Source organism: Psammomys obesus, unplaced genomic scaffold (genome assembly GCF_907164565.1).
Source record: "Psammomys obesus unplaced genomic scaffold, mPsaObe1.curated_primary_1811, whole genome shotgun sequence".
NCBI classification, from domain to species: Eukaryota; Metazoa; Chordata; class Mammalia; order Rodentia; family Muridae; genus Psammomys; species Psammomys obesus.
In genome coordinates this window covers 32,041,470-32,063,599 of record NW_026585504.1, presented here as the reverse complement: position 1 = coordinate 32,063,599, position 22,130 = coordinate 32,041,470, and the positions used below count along the sequence as shown (strand labels likewise).

Below are 22,130 nucleotides of genomic sequence, written 5' to 3'. Positions count from 1 at the left end.
ATCTATCTATCTATCTATCTATCTATCTATCTATCTATCTATCTATCCATCCATCCATCATCTTTTTAAAGCACCACATTGCCCTGGGAAGTTTATTCCCTGTTAGTTACTGGCTTTCATTTGCAAAATTAAAGTTTCCTGGGAAAGCACTCCCTCAGGGGTGAGGAGCAAGGATTGGGTGAGCATTTCTCCAATGAACCCTGCTTGCTTGGTAAAATCTCAAGGTGAGAACTCTTCAGAGCAGACCCCTGGCACAGGAGCTGTGTTCATTCAGAAAATAGCACACATCCTGGGAATCGTGAAGCAGAAGCTTGGAGAAAATGGGCAATCTGTTTCTGGGGGGAGGGAAAGAGAACAGTGTTTGTTTTGAAAGAGTCCTGGCTCCTTTGTTTCTCACGTGTTGTATTTCTGACCCACAGTTCCCAGGAGATGGGCTTCTAGGGGCATAAGAAGTTGGGACATGGCAGGGCTTCTGGCAGCCTATTGACAGGTCAGGGAGGAGAATCGAGGGAACAGCAGGTCTCAGAGGAGGGTCCTAGTAGGTGGACTTCTGTCTGCATCCATCTTGGGTGGCTGCAAAGGTGAGGTGTGAGGAGGTGAGGCTGGAGCGGTGAGGCTGAGCAAGGAAGCAAGGCTAGAGGGTACAGGTGTGAGGCTTGGAGTACACAACGGTGGAGATGGAGAAGTGAGGTGTGAGCAGAGAAGGTAAGACCTCACCAGGTGAGCACAGCTGAGATTTGCTTGGGAGGGGAAACTATGATTGGAGGAAGGGCACCTGTGAGCCCTTTCTGTAGCCTTTCTGTGCTGGCTGTAGCCTGTGCTCCATACAAAAGGAGGACACTTTGCTCTAGCAGGTGGCTGGCAAGTGCCTGAGAAAGACACAGAAGTGGAATGTTGCTGAGTGCAATGGCCTGCTGCAGAAGAGAGAACACAACCTTCAGAGGCTTCTCTTATGTCAACACAGAGCCTAGAAACACGAGACCTCCCTCCCCATGTTTGATTAATAATGTACAGGAGCCTGCCTGTGTTCAGCTAAATCTCCTTTAATGATTTACTGCCCAAATGGTGGGGCTGTGTATCTCAGTGGCACAGAGCTTGCCTAAAGACGGTTAGCTTGTCTCATCCAAATTTCACTTCACTGTTCTTGTGCAGCCTAGATAAAGTACTGAGGCGGGTTTACAATCCAAAAGCCTGAAAACTTGGGATGACTTGAGGACTCTGCATTAAGACTCATCCCCACTTGGATATGTTCCTTTTGGAAACAAATCGCTAGGGTATGCTGGGTGGCCTAGACCCACCCTAGAGGATCCTGTTTCCTCTCATTTCCAGGGTACAGAGTTCCAGCCCCCCAGCATGGCACAAGCTGAGCTGTCCCCTGCTTCATTTCTATGCTGTGGCAAGTTAGGCAGCATCACCCTATACAAGTTAGGAAACAGTCCAACTTGCCCAGGGGGCTGGGCTGAAAAACTCATTTATTGTTGACCTAAGAATAGGTCTTTTACCTTTTGCTGTGGAAAAGCTCAGAGGAGGGTGTGAGGTGAGCTGTCAGCCAAGCCGCTGGCTGAACCAAACAGCAGCTTTATGTGTTTAGTGCGATTATCCATTGTTGAGCCCAAGGCAGAAGGCAGAGTGGAGAAGGAAACTATTTCTTCCTGCAGGGAATGAGTCTGCTCCCTGGGCCTGTCAAGAAAAGCTTGGAAGTGCATTTCCTTTAATCACTTTTCTAAAAAGAGTATCTGGTATGTAAACACCCCATGGGTTGGTCCGGGAAGTTGTTGTTGTTCATGACCATGTGATTCATATTGGAGGAGGAGGAGAAACTAAACATGGGTCCAAGTGATAAACCTAACATAAACAGCATGTTGAGGGGGAAACCCAACGCCGCTGACTCCACCAGACAGCAGCAGGGCTGCCAGCAGGGCTCTGCCTAAGAGGAAAACCTCACTGAAAATATGGACCTCTGGGGAAATGAGATCTTAATACGGATCACTTCACAAGTGTCGCTTCCAACAGACGTTTAGCTTGTAGGGAATGCACACAAATACAAGTGGGGAAGATAAGTAGAAGCCCAGACATTCAGTGAGCAGGGCAGCCAGCTGAGAAAGGGAATGCATAGAGTAAGCAAGGGAGAAGGAGTGGCCAGAAAAAAAAATTAGAGGTTCTTTATAACGGATACGTTAGCACATTCCTAGGAGAGCTATGGAAATTGCTCTTCTTGGCAGGGGTGGAGTTGTATGAGGAGCATGAAGAGGGTGTTCCCCTAACATCTACTCTGAGAATGCCTGGCACCCCAACAGGAAGATAGTTTCATGGTACATGCACTTCAGATGCAGAACCTGGAGACCCCTGAGCTGAATCTGATCTGAAAGCTTCCTCCCCGAGGACCAGCTCTAAAATGGTACCAAAGGGCACCATGCAAACTTCCAAAGGAGGGTAACAGCTGGGAGTCCTACCCTTGTAGGATACCTATGAGCTACAATGTTGAACATGGCACAATAACCCTAAAGGTGAAGTAGTGGCACACATACATTGGCAGTAACCAAAAGCTCTCTAATTGGACTTGAGACCTGTTCAACATGAGGGGAAGCACGGTTTGATTTCATTTATGAGTGTCACAGTTACTCTGCTATTGCTGTGATAAAACACCATGAGCAAGGCTACTAATAGAAGAAATAGTTTAACTGGGCTTACAGTACTAGTGGTTTACAGTTCAGGATGGCAGAGAAAGGGCGTGGAGGTAGGTGGTTGGAGCAGCAGCTGAGAGCTCTTATCCTGAACCACAAGCAGCAGGTAGACAGAGAAAACTGGGTATGGTGCTAGTCTTTTGTAACCTCAAAGTCCTCCCCCAGTGACACAGCTCCTCCTACAGTGCCACCAACTGGAGATCAAGTATTCAAATTCATGAGCCTATGGGAGCCATTGTCATTCAAACCACCACTGTTAAGATGAAAATGAAAGCGTCAGTTGCCAGGACCTGCACGAAGTAATCGGAAGTTATTGTTTAATGAATACAGAGCCGTGGCTTGATCTGATGAAAAGGTTTTGGCAATACAGGTTGGTGACCATGTGACATCAACAATGTGAATGTTGATGATAATGAACTATGTGTGTGTGTAAGTATGTGTTTAGTGAGTTATAAAGATAAATATATATTTTCCTACAATAAAAAAGTGCTTTCAGGACATGACAAGTGGTTTGTGCCTATAATCCTAGCACTTGGCAGGAGGATTGCAGGCTAGCCTAGGCTACATCATGAGACCCCTCTCCCCTTCTCAAAATTAAAAAAAAAAAAAAAAACAAACAAATATCTATAGACATAAATTAGTGGAGCCTTAGGTAAACCTTGGCTGCGTGATTTTCAAGATCCCATTACCTTGTAACCTTTCATGTAGCACATCTAACCTTGGCAAGGTTTAAGGCACACGATACAGAGAAGAAGGTACTATTTCACTGTCTTGGGTAGCTGAGGTGCTGATCCAAGGACTGTAAACTGATCACTCAGCGACCACATGACCTGAAGTATCCAGGGTTAGAAACATAAAGCTGAATGTTGAGGGATGCTGGCTCCTCTCTGCAGTTGGCATATCCCTAATTGTTGTGTGTGATACTGCCTGCCAGCAGTTGAGTTTCTGATCTACTGTCTTGAAGAGACAGGGTCAGAAGAAAGGGTAGGGGCAGGAAAGCACATGGAAGGCTGGACACAGTTCAGAGAAGTACAAGTGTATAAAACTGTTAAGGACTTACTGGTTGGCTAACAGGAGTTTTAAAAGCACCTTCTCTATATATGTATAGCTCTTAGCTATGTTCAACCACATATTTTATAGAGCCCGATCTTGCTTCTCTCTTTGACCTCCTTACCCTTTGGTATAGTATTTAACTCACATGAATACCCTTGAACATGAGCTTGTGGTGGAAACTGAGAGTGAGGCTGGGTTTACGCCTGATCGTAAACTGGGTGAAATACTTTGGAGCATGGAATTTCAGAAGTGGAAGTGTCACGGGACATGTAAGGCCCTTGTGACTACTCATAAGTGTTGGGGAAGCCTTGTAATGTCACTGGCATAGAGCGAGTTTTGACTCAGTCTTGCCTACATCTGTGTTACACTGGAGAGATAGAATTGGCAGAGACCACGGTGTCTAAGGGACCTATGACTGGCCTTAAGTTAGGAAGTTATTTCCATCTACTCCATTAGGGGAAAGAGAATCCTGATGCGAAAGAAAATTTCTCAACCTGCCTCTCCCAGGGCCAGCTCTAGACAACTGGAACTGATTAGAGGTTTATACAAGTTGTAAAAAGTGCCATTTCCATGATAAGTGAGGAAGGTTGTGACCTTTTCCTCAACACGAAGAGAGGACTGCCAGCCTCAGTCCATGGGTGTTTTAGTGATATAAACATCTGGACTCTGCTCCTCCTCTTTGTTTTCAATGGAAGTAAAATGTTTCATGTTCTAGTTCCCAGATTCCAGAATCAAGAACTTAGAAGCCAGCTAGAGCACCAAAAGGTACCAGATCAACGATGGAAAGCCCACCAGTTTCCAAGCCTGCTCCCTGTTGAAGGAATTCTATTAGTCAGTCATTGTAAGATCTGAGTGAAGGCTGGACATTTATAATGGAGAAAGAAAAAAATATATATATATACATTTAAAGTATGACAAGCTAAGCCTCACATCTGTAAACAACAGCCCTCAAGAAGGTAGAAAATTTAAGCTGGCTAGAATGTTCCAGGCTCTGAACCAATGTGACTTTCTGTTTATCACATTCTACTCCGTTCCTTTCATTTTTCCAGATTGCAATGACCTGTGAAATAGACTCAGAGTAGAATAAGTAGGGTTACACATCATAGCTTCCACTGTTGGTGAAATACCAAAAGTGAGGACAACTCTGAAGGAGTTTCTATCACATTATACCACACCCGAGGGATTTAATTCTAGGTTTGGTTACCCTAATAACTGACCGAGTTTATGAATACATGCTTTTTCTTTACTCAGTGCTCGCATCAGACATAAAAAGAAATAGGATTGTGCCAGAGTTCACACGTGGAAGAACTTAGGCAGAGTTTAGGTCCTCGCCCAGGTTGAACGCTGAGGGCCTGTCTTGAGTGCAGACAGTCTGGCTGCGGAAGGCGTGTTCTAGGATGGTACACAGCACCACCACAGGAAGCAGAAGTCCGACTGGACCTTCGATGCTACACGTGCTCAGCCTGGCCCAACTGAGGGCATCTGCTCACCTCTGTGAAGCAGGCTGTGGAGAGGAACAGAGAAAGCAGCAGCCTTGGTGGAACCATACGGATCCTGAGGGGAGCCATCCCACGGACTAAGCAACTGCTAAGCAGACCCAAAACCCAACCAGGTTCAGGGATGGCTGTCCACAATGTCATGGATCCAACCCTGATTGGACATGGGAAGGCTTTGTCCCATGGTCAGCCTTTATAGTCTGAATCATGTGTGTGTTTGCAGGGGAAGAGAGCTGAGCAGGAGGCAGCCTGGAAGGATGGCCCTGACACTGGATTTCTGCATTTTTTTTTTTTTATGGATTTGTTCTGTCGGGTTCTCACTTGTAAGCAGTGAGATAGGCGGAGCAAGTCTGGGAGGGTCTTTTCTCTTTTTTGGCATAACGGAGTTGATGGATATTGCAGGAGACGAGAATTGATACTTTCCCGTAAATACCAGGATGCCTTTTAACCAAGTCATTTTAACCTCGAGAATCCATTGTCTGTAAGACACCATCGTCCTGGGTTGTGGGCCACGTAGACCTAAGACACCTAGTTCTGTCACCCTCCAGCCTCCCGGGTGGGCTACATAGCTGCTTTCAACCTGCAGGCTTGGTGTTTTCATTGCTGCCTTCAGAGAGGTTCTGGCTGTCTCAGAGGTCTGGGTTAGTGGTTTGGCAGTGTGTGTCTATCTAAGTAGATGTCTGGTCAGCTGGTTTTGCGATTGGAAAACCATGGCTACTGCTGTTGCCAAAATGGAGTGAGGAACATACTCAGCCAACTGTAGCTCACAGGGAGATTCAGTGATATTCTTCAAACCCTGTACTTTGGTTTAAAAAAAATCCCAGCCACTTTAATGCGGATGGAGTGGACGGAGGAACTTCAGACCAATCTACTTCAATTGATTAAGTTGTTTGAGGACTCTGAGGAACTAAAGTACTGGTATTTTCAAGCCCACTTTCCATCCCCATTACTTCAAAAGATTTCACTAAAAGTGACCAGAGAATCCCCTTGACTACATGATCTCTCTTCCAGAGTTAACAATAAAGCTGGGAATGTCTTAGGCATGTTAGGATGTGGCACCCTAGCTTAGATAATGTCTGGGATCTTTCACTCTCATCTTTCCAACACACCCTTGCCTAACCTGAATTTAACCACAAGGGAAGGTGGCAGCAATGCATCTTTATCCAGGACTCCTTGGCCTGGCTTTTCTGCCTCTATGGGGACTGCCCTCTTCCCAAATGGTGCCTAGTATCTCTTCTGAGCAAGCTTGGTTCTCTTGGCTCATGTGTCAGAACAGCGTAGCAAGTGTCACAAGCCTTATAGAAATGTGACACAAACTTCAACAGACAATTGATTGATGAGTGTAGTGGATCACCTGACTCCACAAAAGATGGAAATGCAGCAAAAGAAAAGTCTAACATTTGTCTTTGTCATAAATGGCCTTCACTCTAGGAGCTACTCCTGCCTCAGGCAACAGGAATGTTTCTAGGTGCTCAGATATCATGATAAGAAGAAAAAGACCTTTTGTTTAAGACATTTGCAACCTGTTGAGAGAATCTGGGGTTCACTCTAGCAATTTTCTCCCAAAGTGCATTTAACAAATTGCAAGTCCAGGTGAATGTTTAATAACAGAAGAGAGAATCCAGGAGGCTATGGGGAAATAGAGATTAAGGATATGTGAGGTACATTATATATTTGCAGAGTTCATGAACAAAGAAAGCCATCATTAGTGTATCAGAAAGTTGTCTGGGCACAGAGCCTTCCTTGGCCCTAATATCTTATTCTTCCGGACAGAGTTAGTACTCCATGAAATATAGCTGTAAATATTCTAGTCTCTAGTACAACATTGAAGAATACCTTACCACTACAGAAGAAAGAGCAAAGAGGGCATTTTAAATTCCAAAAAATTATGGGCCTTTTTTCAGACTTTTTAGAAGTATGCGCAGAATCTGTTGTTGCCACTAGTACTTGCCAAGATGCTGAAAAGCCCCTGCAGGGGATAGTGCATCCATGGTGCTGGAAGAAAATCCTGGATAGCACTGAGCTGCATGGCTCACGGAGAAAATTCATTTCCTGCAATCGAGTTGCTTTAAGCAATATGATTGGCTGGGGATCTTTGGGCTCCGTGGGGTGGGAGTCTGACTGATGAACACTCAGAGTGGTGTGATACTTCCAAGGAGTGATAAAGCCTTGTGACTTCCCAATTAGATGCATCTTCCTTTCAGGAACAACAGGAAAAATTGAGCATCCTTGGAATTCTTGGGAACAGCGGGTCCAAGGCCTACACTGACCACCGCCCCCAACTCCCCTGACACACACTCACACACAGACATAAGATGCACCCCTATTCTCCTTGTCTCCAGTCTCAGGTTATTTCCTCCTCTCTTCTGGAATTGTTCACACACAATGACTTATTTTTATAGTCCAGAAGCAGCGTGGCTGCTTGCACTTGGTACATAGTCCTTGGAGATAGCACATGCGTTACAGTCGCTCTCTGAGCCTCTGTTTGCTGTTTCTGCGACCTTCTGTTCTGCCTTTACAAAATATTGCTCTTGTTGTCATGCAACACATTTTCTGTCTTGGCCTCCTCTCTTTGCCCAGACTTGTTTCGGAGGCAATGACAACAGTGGCCGTGGGTGAGGAACAAAAGCAGCTGCTCTCATAAAAGGCGTCTTGTCTAAGTGGACCCGGGAACACACGATCTTCTCAGTAAGGACTCAGCTCCCACTCACTGTGAATATGAGGTTCATCTTTGATGTAGATGCCCTGGTATGAGAAGATCCACACTCATTTGTGCGTGTCCACAGAGGAATAAAAGTATAGAATTGAATGCTTACCTATTCATGGATAGGTGCGACATATGTGCTCATGGATATTGTATGTTATGATTTAAAACACAAGCTGGGATCAAATCTCAGACCTGTCGCCTATTTTTCTCTTTTCTCGTTTTTACTTCTCTTGGGTGACCATATCACCTTCTAATCTGTGGACTAAGGAGAATGAGGGCTCCAGTCCAGGCTTATTGAAAGTTGTAAATGAAACCACTTAAAGGAGTTAGCACATTGCCTGGCGGATAGGGAATATTTGGGAGCTTAAAACCTCCTACCCATGTCTTTCTTTTAAAAAATATTCGTGTATTCCATATATACTGGCCATTCTCACTCCCCTCTCCCAAACACCCCATCCACCTCCCCACTAATCTTCCTCTCATGTTCACATCAGTTCATTTTGTCTTGTAACCCAAGATTTACCATGGCCATCTGTGTGACCACAGGTTCGAAGTATCCATCGGAGCCTGGTAAACTCAGCAGAGGGTGAACAACTAGAGACGGTGATTTCCCCTCATCCAGAATCTTTTGCCAGCCAATTGCCTTGTGAGCCCCTACCCTTCCTTAATTGACTATTAGCAGGACTGGTAACCACAGTTGTGTTCGTTAGTGATAGCAGCAATTGTTCTGAGTCTAGAGAATGGTGTTTTGTGGCCCTTTGTCCTATCCCAGTCCTGCTTGCCTCAGGAGCATGAATTTCACAGCGGAGAACGAGGAAGTAGCAATAACTGGTTTCTTCATCTGTGGTAGGATGGAACTTACACATGGCTCACTTCATCAGTCTTTAGTTCCATTCTATTCACCTGTGACCCTGTCAGAAAAGAAAATTCCCCCTAACATTCAACATATATTTATCTCATGAAACTTGTTCTAGTCCCTTGGTTTTACATGGGAATGAATGGCTACCTGTATTCCCCAGCCTTAGTGAAGATGTTTTTCATATGCTGTGCCTTAAGGTCTCTTTGTTTGAAATAGGGCCAATGGCAAGATTTTGCAGGGATCCAGGAGACAGTGCTCAGCAGAAAAGATGATTCTGGGACAGTTATGTTGCAGTGCAAACACGGAGGGTCCCTTCATAGTCTGAAAATGAGGTGCTGCCGGTGTCTATGCACTTCAGACTAGCCAGACAACCTCAGTGAGAAGTTCCCTTCATCTTGTTATAGCTCAAAGAGCTGGGGGAGATTACTATAGAAAGGGCTAGCCTACCTGCATTGCCATGAACCCCAGGGGTCAGGGACTGATGGAAGACACATTGTAATTGCAAACCAGTTTTTTCTTGTCACCCTGCACTTGATATCTATTATTAGTCAGCTGCCTTTAGTAGGAGAATCTGGCTTTTGCTGGCATTGGTGAGCATGGCTGTGGATCAGTAACCCTATCTCCTGGCAATGACGTAGTGAGTCCAGGCATGTCCAGCCTTTTGGTATTAGAACACATTGTTGTGGTATACAAAGTTCACCTCAAAAAATGGCCTAGTAGCATTACTAAAAAAAAAATACCAAAACATAATGCTTAAGTACTTTTATGGTTTTGTGTTGGGTTGCATTTGTAGCTGTCTTCGGGTGCACTGTGGGTTGGACATATCTGACTGTAGTCTGTGGAAGACCAAGATACCTGGGTCTAGAGAAATCCAGATTGGATGTTAAAGGCACACCTTAAATTTCATCCTCTTTAACAGAGACATTTGAATTCTTCAGTTGATATAATTTTTACTGGATTTTATTGCTAAGTGTATTTAGGTGCATGATACAACTGGTTTTAAGATTTTCTTATTGCTTTTAATTATGTGTAGGTATATGTCTGGGCATAGGTATATGCCCATGAGTGGAGATGCCCACAGAGGTCAGAGGTCTCAGATCCCCTGGAGCTGGTGTTCTAGACCTTTGTTAATGGGTGCTGAAAACTGCCCTCTGGAAGAACCAACAGATAGTGCTCTTAACCACTGTGCCATCTCTCTAGCCCTCAACATTTCCCCCCCCGGTAACAAATGCTAATATAAAAGAAGAAGATCTGTTTTTCTTATATTCTCAAATTCAAAATAGCCCAGGAGCAGCTGTCCTTCAAGGTCTTCTGCACCACAGTTGTTAAGGATAAAAGCAACTGAAGAGTTTCTCTAAGGCTGTAGGCCTTGAGTTCTCCTTGGCTGTGGGTGTGGAATTTTCATGTCTTAAGCGAGGCAGCAGGAAGTGATGTATGCCCTATTAAAAGCCACACATAAATGAGAAGCACTGTGGTTTAAATGTGTCTCCCAGTTCTGTATGTAGGGAATTTAATCCCCAAGCTCATATGTTAAGTAGGGGTGGGGCCTTTGGAGGGTGGTTGAGTCTATTAATGGATAGATTAGGTTTTGGGTTTTGGAGACAGTGGCTTTGTTATATAAAAGTGATTTTTTCCTCTAGCTTGCTTGCACTGCCTCACCCCATGAAGCCTCCACCATGTCATCTAGAAAGAAGACCCTCAACAGAAGCTGAGAAAGTCCCAGCTTTCTGGCCTTAGACTTTTCAGAATCCAGAGCATGAAGTAAATAAAGCTATACTCTATAAAGCACACAGACTTGTGTGATTTGTTATGGCAACCAAAAAAAAAAAAAATCAGACTTAGGAAGTGTTAGAGGAGAGTGAATAACATATAAAGGCAGGAGGGAAAAACCTAAAGTGGTTCAAATAATCGTGAAGAAATTGCTTGAAGTGCTGTGTGTGTGAACCCATGGAGAACACACCGTTTCTCCCCCTCTTTATTCTCTATGATTTAAACAGAGATGATATTCAAAAAAGAAAAATTTCACAGAGAATAATGGTATAAGTCCAAAAAATTATGTAATTCTTCTTTCAAAATCGTTCATGGTAATTGTGATCTTTGAGTGTAATGACATCTTTACCTCCCCCCCCCACCTTTGGGGCTTTGGGAAAAGGCTGTGGCAAGACGTTCTGTCTATGGTTGTCTATCAGATTCTGTGGATATGGGTCTAAGGTGTAGTGTTCCTTTCAAGGTTCTCTTCACTGAGGAGCCAGGAACATCATCCTGGATTTTTAGGTGAGTGGGAAGGGAGAACCCATATAAATCTAACTTCTCATGGACTGGAAGGAAGCTGGTTAAAGCAGCACGATAGAGATGCAATTCTACAATAAGTGTTTGTTTTGTTTGAAAGGCAGAAGTCTAGACTCTATCTCTGGTGATGCTAATAGAATGGGTCTGAATTGGGATCCAGACATGAAAGTGTTTTTAACACAGGTGCTGGTGTTGATGAGAAAAATATCTTCTGATGCATACAGATAGAGTCTCAGCCCTGCCAAGTACTATGAGTCTTTGGCCAAGGTACTTGATCTTTTGTTGCCTCAATTTCTTCAACCACAAAATGTGAGACCGTCATGTCACTGAGAATGAATTAGCACATAAAAACACAAGGGGAGCAGTTTGCACTGTGCCCAGCTTAGAACAAGCTCCAATATTTATTAAGGTTGATGCTGCCATTCAGAATCAGGAGTAATGTCTGTGAGTTAGACCAGCATGTTGGTTAAGGGCTCTGACTCTAGAAACAGGCTACCTGTATTTGAACCCAGTACCTGATATTTCCTACTTATGTGACTCCAGGCTCACATCTATAAAATGGGGTGTTTCTTCTAGAGTCCTTCGTGGTCACTGTTGCCTTCAACTATAGTGACATTGACGCGAGTGGACTGTTGTGAGGGCTGAACGAGCTAATATATGTGAGTGACTTAAAACTGGGTTGGGTCTAAATGATACTATAATAGTAAACAGGGTACTTGCCAATCATTTATAGTGCTCTCGGAGTATAACAGTACCCTCCCTGAGCTTGCCTTTGCCATTATTTGAAGCAAGGCTCTCTTTTGGATGGGCTACTGATAACGGCCCAGACCTTGACTGCTGATCTTCATCTTGAAGATAAGACACAGTGTTTCCTGAGTCCTCTGCCTGTCACTTTATTTTTACATTTCTTGTATTCTCTCTCGCAACCTCGAAATACTATCCGTACTTACATTGCACAGATGAGGAAACTAAGGCACAAGAAAATTGATGATCTATCCAAAGCTACATACAAACAGATGGAGCCAAGAGTAAAATCTGAGTCAAAATTTCACACTCTGAGTCTCAACTGTTTCTATTTTTATCAATAATGCTGATGCCTTCTTCTTAACAATTTTTTCATACATTTTTGTGTTTATGTGTGAATGGTGTGCATGCTGCTTTATGTGTTTGTATGCATATGACTATACATGTATGTGTACACATGTGTTTGGGCCCGAGGTTGACATCAAGAGTCATCCTTGATCGACTCTCCATTGTATTTGCTGAGACAAGGTTTCTTGACCCTGGAACTCACTGATCTGGATAATCTAGCTAGTCAGCTCTTCCTAGGATCCCCGTTTCTGCCTTCCAAGCACTGGGATCACAGGCGGGCTGCTATGTGGGGGCTGAGGATTAGAACTCTGATCCTCACACTTTGTATGCCAAGCACTTTATCTGCTGATTTATCTTCCCAGCCCTTCACTTTCTTCTTAAATGGTAGAGTCAGAGGTTTAACTCTGGAGAACCAATTTACCACATTGGTAAGAGAAGAGCTGGCCCCAGTAAGAGTAGGGTTCTGATCTGTCTTCTTTTACCTAAACAAACAAACAAACAAACAACAAGCAGGCTCATGTTTACTGTCTGTTTCCTTACCTGTGAAATGAAGAAGACAGCACCCCCTTTCAATGGTAGTTAAATGGACTGATGAACTGTGAGTCTCAAGAACACAGAGGCAGCCACAATGTGTGGTGGGACTTAAATGGGGGATTGACGCATGGAATTGGGTGCTAGTAAAGTGAGGAAGGAAAAGCAAGTGATAAATGTAATTCTTTCTCTCCCTGCTTCCCAAGCATTCATGACTCCAAATATCGGGTTCTAAAGAACTCATTCAACAACATCATGGCATGAAAAGTGTGGCAGTAAAGGACTTGGCTTTGTAGCTGCCATGATATTACTAACCAAAGAAGAGCTGAGAGAGAGGAAACCTCTCTGGATGTGAGATTCAGCATGCTAGTGATGAGGACTGCTGGGTGACGGAATTTTCCTCAAGTCTCCAGAGGAGTGGTGGACTCACCCAGGAAGCATTCTGTCAACTTGACCTTATTCTTCTACCTTGGGCTCCAGCTCTTGACCGGACCTTCCAGCAGGGAAGGAGGTCGTGTGGGGTAAAGTAGCAATATGGGCAGACAGACAGTCACTGTGGAGAGGCCCCGTGAGCAGGGGTGAGTGAGGTGCTCAAGCTGCATTTCCCCCACCCTTTTTGTCCCAGAACGTTTATAAAATGAAATATTGTTTAAGAAAGAAGCCTCAGAAATTTTAATCAAATGAGGCCAGATAGGATGGCTATAGAGGTTTTGGAGGACTCGAAGGCAAACTCTGACAGCTAGTAGGATATGCCTGCATCTGGTAAAAATGCCTTTCCTTGCCACCTGGCCAGGACCTCTGCTACCACAAATGACGTGGCGCTTCAACAGATAGAGTCCTGTTTTCACACAGAGCCTCCAGTCTTCAGACCGACCTTAATGCCCATCATGTCCACCTATATCTTCCATAATGCTGAAAACGCTGTGCTTTAAGCTTCTCTTAAGGAGATGTAATTCCTCTCCGGCCCTCTGCCTGCATAAGCACAAACTGCTGGAGGAATTCTTTCTCCAGCTCATCATCAACAGAAAGAGACCAGGGCCAGATAACCCTAAAGCAAACTGCCAGCGCATTCCAGGACAGCGAAATTGAGTGGAGAATAGCATGGTGACAATGAGGACAGCCGCCAGCTGTCTTTCCTGTCTTGCTCATTTGTCTCACAGAATGCGTGGACGCTGTGCTGACAGAGCAGGCTTGTGTAGATTGCCTTGGCGTCCTCTCTATAAGTCAGAACAAAGATGTTAAGCGACCATTGGTTAACACTATTTTTTTTTTTTTTATAAAGCAGGCCTAGAAAAACCTTGCATATAGAATAATTATGCGGTGATTTCAAATGACCCTTGGCTTTTCTATGTCAAAAGAAAAACATTAGGGTAGAAGCAAGCAAGAAAGTTTCTGAAACAAATATATGTCGTCAGTTTCGAGAGGCCAGAAGCCTATGGGGTCACACAACAATCAACACTGCGACACTCAGGTCTGTGCGTGTAGCGAAAGCATGGCGGAAAAGGTGGTTACCAAAATGTTGAGGCTATTTCTGAATACTCACTAAGTTCTATCGACAATTTTCTTCACTTCTCAAAGCTTTCACAAGGATATCCCCCCTCCCCCCTCCCGCTTTCTTTTGTACTGACACATGTGCTATTTTGTGAGGAAACGAGGAGGTGAGAAGAGATGCACATCACAAGAAGGAAACCGAGTATCGGACTGGGTGATAATTAGGGGATTGCTACACATTGTCGCTCTGGAGGGGGCTGTTCTCGGTGGGGAAACACCACACAGGTAGGGGTGGCCAACCTCTATGTCTTATTATGGCCCCAAATCTTTCTATGAACCTAAAATGGCTCTAAAAATAAGAACTCTTAAAAATTATTTTGGAATACAAAATTATTTTGTCCAGTGGAAAAAAACAAGTAATGAATGCACGTGCAGAGAACCCGGGGGCAGGGGAGATGAGCCAGTGGGGGAAGGGGGCTTGCTCAGCCAGTGCAAGGACCAAAGTTCGAATCCTCAACATGCATGTCAAAAGCCAGGTACGGTTATTCTTGCCTCCTATCCCAGCACCGAGGAGTGCAGAGAGAGAAGGGGATCTCCAGGCTTTTCTGGCCAGCTAAACTTAGACAAAATGCTGAGCTTTTGGCTTAATGAGAGCTCCCGTCTCAAGGCAATAAGGCGGTCAGCAATAGATCAAGACACCTGAATTTTTCCTCTGGCTTCCATATGAGGGCACAGGCAACCTCATACCCACATACCCTTAAACATACCTGAAGTGTTGAGAAGATTATTTTTAAACATGGAGCAGATACAAAGTAAAGCTGGCTCTATTCCTGGAGCTTGCTTCCCCATTAGCAGCAAGCTTGTTTACCATCTGCCTGCCCAGGAATGTTTTGCTTTTTAGAATGAATTCCCTAGAAAAGATGCTTGGGTATTTCTCTGTGCTTCCATAAATAAGGTAGCTAAGTTTCTCCCTTCAGCCCCTGTCCTACCAGGTCAAGTGAAGCCTACAGTAAATGATTCTGAGTTAAAAGGGAAACACACACAGGAACCTCACTACATCACTTTGAGGAAGGCGTTGCGTGAGTATCCAGGAGTGCTTTCAAAGCTATGGAAATGCTAATATGCCTTAACATACGTTGAGAAAACACCCTAAATATCTACTGATGTTGCAGTTTCTGCTGGCCCTAGGCATCCTTTTGAAACCCCTCAAATATGTATCGCTGAAGTCAGGTAATCAGGGTGCTCTTCCTGCAAATGTCATTCTAATAAATTGAGAAAAATTCCAAGACCTTGCTCTTGTCTACATATTACACCTTCAACTCAACTTAGCTTGTCAACTCAAGCCATCATAAGCTATTTCGTGTCTCTACTTATTTTTTTTATGATTTATTTTCTTTTCAATTATGTGGGTTTTTTTCTATGTGTGTGTGTGTGTATTCGTCTGTGTGTCTGCATGCAGACCAGTGCACAGATGTGTAAAGCTGGGAGTGGTACTAGGTCTCCTGAAGCTAGAGTTATAGGTGCTTGCGAGTCCCACAATGTGGATGTTGGGAACCTAACTCATGTCCCATGCAAGAGTAGCAAGTGCTTTTAACAGATGAGCCATCTTTCCATTCCTCTATCTGCTTATTTTTTACATGTCTACCACAGCTACCACATTGCTGTATCCTTCAAGCTGAGAGAACAAAGAAGGGCCACAGACTTAGTTCAGGAGAAAAAGAGCTTTACGCAATGACAGAGGAGGATAGTGCAGCCAGCCCTGATGAGACGTGATAAACTAGGGTCAGATGGAGGGAATGAAGGAGGGGGCTACAGCTGGGATACAAAGGGAATAAACTGTAATTAATATAAAAAATAAAAATTAAAAAGTGTTTATTACCCCCCCCCCACAAAAAAAAAACAGGGAAAAAAAAAAGGGAAGAAGGACCTCCCAATCGGTGGACTAGAGAAGGGACATAGGTGGGAAAGAGGTAGGAAGGATAGGATTGGGAGGAGATGAGGGAGGGGGCTACAGCTGGGATACAAAGCAATTTATTTATTATTATTGTAAATAATAACATAATAAAAATGGAAAAAAAACAACAACAAATGACCTCTAGCTGCCATGCCCCATCTTCTCGGAAATGGTCTCATCTTTACAAATAAATCAGTTCCTTTCTATGATTTTATTTACATGACCCAGCTATTTTATTTAAAGGACCCATCATGACTACTTATTTTCACAAGTTCTTCTATCACAGTATATGATCCTGTGGGGTCATCTGACCAACATCTATCCCTCTACTGAACTGTGCTCTCCTTGAGGTCAGGAATGGTATGTATTGTTCTCTGTTTTATTCAGCAGCCAGCCTTCTTCCAGGGACATATCTGACACTCAAAAATTGCTTGTGGAATAATAGACCTAACTCTTCATTTTACCTATGCTTTTTTTCGTATTGAGCCCAGCGGAGAAATGGGGCACAGGGTAACCATGTGGCTTGCTATGGGTTAGTCTATCTCTGAGTGGACCCCATATTCCTGTATTCCTTATTTATTTGCCAGAAGATTACTACAAACTTAGTGGCTTCAAATAGCCCACATTGATCACTCTCTACTTTTGAAAGTCAGCTAAATCTAAAATGAATCTTACAGGCAAAACCAGGGAATTAGATCCATTGCTCTCTCCTTTCTGGTTTCTAGAAATCCTTCCTCTCACTTGCCACATGAGCTGCCCTCCCCCTATTTTCAAGACCCTCACTACTCCAAACTCTGCTTCAATCAGCACACCTTCTTTGCTGACTCACCCTCCTACATCCTTCTTATGCTCTCCTTGTAGTTATACTGGTCACACCCAGACAATCCAATACCTTTTTCCCATCCCAGGATTTTTAAATAAGTAGCATCTGCAAAAAATCTCTTCTGCCAGGTTCCCCTGGGGTCATTCTCTGGGCCTGAGATGGCTGTATTAATAGAAATGGCTAGCAGAGCAGAGCTGGGCTTGCTCACTGAAGTAGAGACATGCTGGTGAAATTACTTCAGGGAATTAATTTTTAGACAAAATGGAGGCATCCAGGCTGGAAATGAACCAATCTGCTGCTTGGAGAATAGGATTTAGCAGCTACGAAAGTAGAACAAACCTTATTTGGCTTTCCATGTCAAAATACAAAGTCTTAGAAATTAATTAAAAAACTTGCAAGTAAGTTTCAACCATGTAGTGACCTCCCTCAAGGAATTACCAGGATCTAGAAATTTTAGAAACCCTGGGAGGAGATAATGCTCTAGAGTGGAGAGATGGAGACTGTTAAGACATGAGTCCACATCTTGTCAGCACATTTGCTCTTCAGAAAGTGCAGAAAACATGCAGTCTGTCAAGGCAGGCACAGTATTGGGGGAAGACAGGCCCATAGCAAAGATAATTTGGGCCAACTTTTCTAGGTACTTCCCCAAGGGGAGGAGCATGTGCCAGCATTGATACCTTCCAACAGAGCATGTTGTGTCAGATTCGCAAGACCACAAAAGACCACCAGGAATAGAGTCCATTGCAAAACACATGCATGAGGATCTTTTTATTATAAGCTATAGCTCGGCTTACACACCCTCACCACTGTGGTGTTTGAGAGCCTCCTGCTCAGGTTAGGTGATTGATTTAAAGATTCTGGTCCTTCCCAGCGAGCCCAAAGCAGGAAGATGCCTGCCTGGCGAGCATCTATTCATCTAAATTCAAAAGGGGATATTGCATTTTGAACTGATTGGCTACAGGATGGCCCCCAAACCACTAATGGTTTGGCTTACCTTGTTTGTCTGTCCTAGGGGAGAGGGGCTGGTTTCCTAGCAACTGTATCTCTAATGGGCAGGAAAAGAGTGCAGTGAGGCTGGTTCTTCCCCACAGATGGCTGGGCATGTCTTCACCTGGATGGCCTTTGTTCAGGCTTGTGCTTTAAACTTTAAACCAATACCCCCAAAAACCTATTTTTTTTAAATCTTTGGTCTCTTAAGCAAAGCCCACTGTCCTGTCTCAGAGCTCCAAGCTGGATCCCATGGATTTGAATAGTGAGGGGAAGCTAGTTCTAGAATTTGATGAGCTTCAGTCAACAGCTGCTTCCTCTGCCATTGCTTGTGAATCTGGCTGGCAGCTGCTACTGAATTAGCGGCAGTTCCTTAGTGGTTTGGGTCATGAAAAGGAGACAGGAGATAAACAAGGATAGTCACCCTGCCATGGTATCCATGGAGAGGTTCAAGAACCCTTGTGGTTATGCAAAATCCACATATGCTCAAATCTCTCACATAAAATTGCAGTCTTTGTGTAGCACTGTGCACTTTCTCCAGTACACTTTAAAACATTTATGGCACTGAGAATAGATTCTTTTCTTATACAATATATTATGATAGCAGTTTCCCCTCCTTCTACTCCTCCCAATTCCTTCCCACTTCCCCTTCCCTCCATATCCACTCTATTTTTGTCTCTCATTAGAGAAGAATGGGCTTCTAAGAGAAAACAACCAAACATGACAAAATAAAATATAATAAGATAAAACAAAATCGATCACATTGAGACTGGATGAGGCAACTCAATAGGAGGAAAAGAGTCCCAAGAGCAGTCAAAAGCCAGAGACCCACTTGTTCACATACTCATAGATACGAAGCTAAATGTTATAATATATTCAGAGGACCTACCTGCTGCTGAAATGTCTTGGCTCTGTGCTTGCCGCTTCAGTCTCTGTGAGTTCATAAGAGCCTTGTAGAGTTGATACAGAGGGTCTTGTTCTTCTGGGGTCCTCCATCTCTTCTGGATCTTATACTCTTTTTTACCTCTTCTTCTTCAGGGTTCCTCTGAGCTCTGAGGGGAGAGATTTGATGGAGACATTCTGTTTACAGCTGTGTTTCCCAAGGATTCTTGCTACATTTAATGACTGCCTGAAGGTCTCTGCATTTGATCCCATCTGCTGCAGGAGGAATCTTCCCTGATGATGGGTGAATAAGGCACTGATATGAGTATAGCAGAATATCATTAACAGTCAATTTATTGATTTTTTTTAGACCAGTAGTGTTTGGTTTTTCATTGGATCTCTGGGCTATCTAGTCTCTGGTTCTTGGTCACGCAAGCATTGTTGGGGTATGAGTTCAGTTTTGTGGAGTGGGGCTTTACATCAAATAAAACATTGGCTACTCACATAAGTTCTGTGCCACTGTTTTGCCTTAGTATATCTTGCACCCAGGACAGATTGTAGGCCAAACGTTTTGTGGCTGGGTTGGTGCTTATGTTTCTCTTTTGGTAGCCTATAGAGTACCTTCATGCACCAAAGACAATAGACTGTAGGGATGAAGGCTCCATGTGGGCTTCAGCTTGACTTCTCCATGCTCATTGAGTTGTGTGAATGTTATCCTCAGCAGTGGGGGCCTGCTGTCAGTTTGTGAAGAGCAACCCATTGTCTTAGCAACAGCCTTGGTTGTTTGGGGATTTCTATGGGAACTTTTCATCCAACAGCTCAACTGAACACAACTCATTCTCAGTAAGTGGAAGCCTTCTTTGGTGACAAGACATGGAAAGTTGGGACTCTGTATCCCCCATTATTAGGAGACTTCATTGGGATCACTTCCATAGATTTTAGGTAGTTTTCACTGTGCTAGGTTCCCACACCAACCTGCAAATGACCTTCAATTCTAGTTGTCTCTCCCCACACTCCCTTCCTCAAGCCTATCTCCTTCCAACCTGATCCTCCTGTTTTTGTCCCCACTCACCCCCAGTCCACCCATTAAATCTATTCTATTTTCCCTTCCCAGGGAGATCCATGTGGCTGTCTCTCCCCCCCCCACCCCATCCCTTCTTCTATACTTAACCTCCCAGGGTCTACAGATTGTAGGTGGGATACCATTTATTTAACATGGTATTATTCACATATAAGTGAATATGTATTTATCTTTCTGAGTCTGGGTTACCTTACTCAGGATGATATATATATATTTTTTCCATTGTGTAAATGCACCACATTTTCTTTATCTATTCTTCTTTTGATGGACATCTAGGTCTTTCCAGCTTCTGGATATTATGACTAGAAAAGCAATGAACATGGTTGAACAGGTGTCCTTGTGGTAGAATGAAACATTCTTTGGGTATATGACCAAGAATGGTATAGCAGGGACTTGAAGCAGATGGATTCCCAACTTTCTAAGTAATTGCTGTGTTGATTTCCATGGTGGCTGTACAAGTTTCCACTCCCACCAGCAGTGGAGGAGGGTTCTATGTGTTCCACAGCAGAATGAACTGTCACTCGTGTTTTTTTTATCTTAGCCATTGTGACCAGTGTAAGATGGAATCTCATGGCAGTTTTGATTTGCATTTCACTGATGGCTAAGGACACATTTATTTACGTGTTCTCTGAGATTCTTCTCTTGAGAATTTTGTTTAGACATGTACTCGATTTTTAATTGGATTATTTGTTTTTTGATATATAGTCTTTTGGATACTATGGATGAGAAGTTGGTAAAAATATTTTCCTGTTCTGCAGGCTATTGCTTAGTTCTAATGACGGTGTCCTTACCAAAGCTTTTCAATTTCATGAGATCCCATTTATTAGTTGTTGATCTTAGCACCTGTGCTATTGACATTCTGTTCAAGAGGTCTCCTGTGCCAATGTGCTCAAGGCTATTCCCTACTTTCTCTTCTATCACGTTTAGTGTATAGGTTTTATGTTGAGGTCTTTGATCTCCTTGGACTTGAGTTTTGTACAGGGTGATAAGTGTGTCTTTAATTGCATTCCTCTGCATGCAGACATCCAGCTTGACCAACACCATTTGGTGAAGATGCTGTTTGTTTTCCATTGTATATTTCTGGCTTCTTTATAAAAAATCGGGTACTTGGATTTATGTCTTCAATTAGATTCCACTGATCAACATGTCTGTTTTTATGCCAATACTATGAGATTTTTACTATTACAGCTCTGTAGTACAACTTGAAGTCAGGGATGGTGATAACTTCCTTTTATTGTTCAGGATTGTTTTGGCTATCCTGGGTTTTTGTTTTTTTTTATATGAAGTTGAAAATTATCTTTTCAAGGTCTATAAAGAATTGTGTTGGAATTTATGGGGATTTCATTGAATCTGTAAATTGCCAATCCTTGAGCATGGGAGATTTTTCCATCTTCTGATATCTTCTTTGATGCCATTCTTCAAACACTTGAAGTTGTTGTCATACAAGTCTTTCACTTGCTTGGTTAGAGTTACTCCAAGATATTTTATATTATATGTGGCTATTGTGAAGGATGTTTTCCTGATTTCCTTCCCAGCCCATTTGTAAATAGGAGCACTACTCTTTTTTTTTTTAAATATTTTTTAGTTAATCTTGTATCCAGCCACTTTGCTGAAGGTGTTTATCAACTGTAGGAGTTCCCTGGTAGAATTTTTGGCATCACTACTTATGTATACTATCATAGCCTTTGCGAATAGGGATGCTTTGATTTCTTCCTTTCCAATTTGTATCCCCTTGATCTCCTCTAGTTGTCTTACTGCTCATATCTATATTGAATAACTATGGAGAGAGAAGAAGCCTTGTCTTGTTTCTGATTTTAATGAAATTGCTTTGAGTCTCTCCAATTAATTTGCTGTTGGCTATAGGCTTGCTGTAATTGCCTTTATTATGTTTAGGTATGTCCTTTGTATTCCTGATCTCTGCAAGACTTTTATCATGAAAGGGTATTGGATTTTGTGAAATGCTTTTTCAATATGTATTTGGATGATCATGTATTTTTTTCTTTTAGTTTGTTTACATAGTGTATTACATTAACAGATTTTCATATGTTGAACCATCCCTGCATCTTTGGGATGAAACCTACTTCACCATGGTGAATGATCTTTCTGATGTGTTCTTGAATTCAGTTTGCAAGTATTTTATTGAGTATTTTTGCATCTATGTTCATAAGGGAAATTTGTCTATAATTCCATTTTTTTTGTTG

At 43.1% G+C, this 22,130-nt stretch overlaps 1 protein-coding gene across 1 annotated transcript in view; it reads left to right on the top strand.

Moving 5' to 3' along the window:
* The window catches only part of Pamr1 (peptidase domain containing associated with muscle regeneration 1), an 85,738-nt gene that overhangs the window by 484 nt on the left and 63,124 nt on the right, over positions 1-22,130 (top strand). The window lies entirely within an intron of this gene.